This window comes from Silene latifolia, chromosome 1 (assembly GCF_048544455.1).
Source record: "Silene latifolia isolate original U9 population chromosome 1, ASM4854445v1, whole genome shotgun sequence".
Taxonomy (NCBI): domain Eukaryota; kingdom Viridiplantae; phylum Streptophyta; class Magnoliopsida; order Caryophyllales; family Caryophyllaceae; genus Silene; species Silene latifolia.
This window is the reverse complement of record NC_133526.1, coordinates 191,515,477-191,517,064: the sequence shown is the minus strand read 5'-3', so window position 1 is coordinate 191,517,064 and position 1,588 is coordinate 191,515,477.

Genomic DNA, 1,588 nt, shown 5'->3' with positions numbered 1-1,588 from the left:
TCTTGGATATGAGTACGCGGATGTATGCCCCGGCTGGCAGGTTGCCATGCCGAGACCCAGGCTAACAGGCCGATGGGCTGCATCGGCTAGGCTGTCTAAGTCGTTGACTTGCTGTGGATATCTTTGACCTTGCTCAGTGTGTTGACTTGGTCAGCGGTGCAGAATATGCCCCATCAATTACCTTATTTAATACTAATAGAATTTCCATAACTAAATGTGCAATCTTTGCCACAAATAAAATATTTAATATCCTATATTTCTATACACAAAAAAGTTCTAGCTCCAAATATTATAGTGTTCGTATAAAGTATAATATAGATAATAGAGTATAATTAATACAAATAAAATCTCCAAAATCTTATGATGTATAAATAAAATTTGCCTTTTTAAATAACGTACAAAACTTAGCTATGATGTATAAATAAATTTTGACATTGAAAATGAGTTTGATTAAAGCTAAGTAAAAAAACCAACTGATTATATAAATAAAACCGTGTCAACTTTTCTCTTTTTAATCTTTTCATCTTATACAACTATACAAGCTAACATGTTTTAATATCCAATATAAAAATGTGATATTATTATTGTTATTTTGTGCTTTTTTTATATATTTTCTTCATAAAAAGATCTAGGATGCTATCAATATTTTTAATAATAAAAATAGGTTCACACAAAAATAACTTAAACTAAAATCGTTTGAATAATAAACTTTTTTTTTATAATATTACTAACATTATAATCATTACATTACAAGATACTATTATAACTACAACCCATTTATGTAAAAATTAAAGCTTAATTAATTTAACACTCACAAATACCGTGCTTTAGCACGGGAACTCAACTAGTTTTAAATTAGTAGTTATATAAAAATTCTCTTAGTTAAAAAACCTAGAGAGAGAAGCGATGAACGATTAGAGAGAGAACAACGCCGTCTTGATTTTCGAGCCAATGGCTAGGAAATCTAATCAGCAAAAGCAGAGGGAAATGAATTTACGTGGAAGGAGTATAGTAAGGTCTAGCAGTTCGACTGATAGTATTGAGACTAATAACAACTTTGATGAAATACCCGCAAGTATGAACCCTAATGGAAACATGATGGACCGGATGGTGAAATCCATGAGAAATCTAAGGATATTACTGAGATTACAGGTATTCCTGAACTCGTAGTTGAAACTGATGATGAGGAAGTGGTGGTGGAGACAGAAAACGAAGAAGAGGATGATATGTCTAACAGGGATAACACCCCAAAACAGAGCACTGCAAGTCCAGACGAAGAACCTGAGACAGAAGGAGAATCTGAAACAGAGACTGATGGAAATGATGATATGCTACAAATTTAACAGAAGGACGTAGATGCGGAGATTGACTTCTGGAACCAAGCGGTGGTTTGTTTCATACTAGGGGCCAATCCACCATGGAAGGTTGTAGAGGGATTCATCAGGCGCATATGGACCAAGTTTAACATAGATAAGATACCTTTTATGCCAAATCGGGTATTTATGGTTCGGTTCAAATCTATGGAAATGAAGGAAAAGGTTTTGCAGTCAGGATATTATCTTTTTGATAATAAACCCTTGATCTTTAA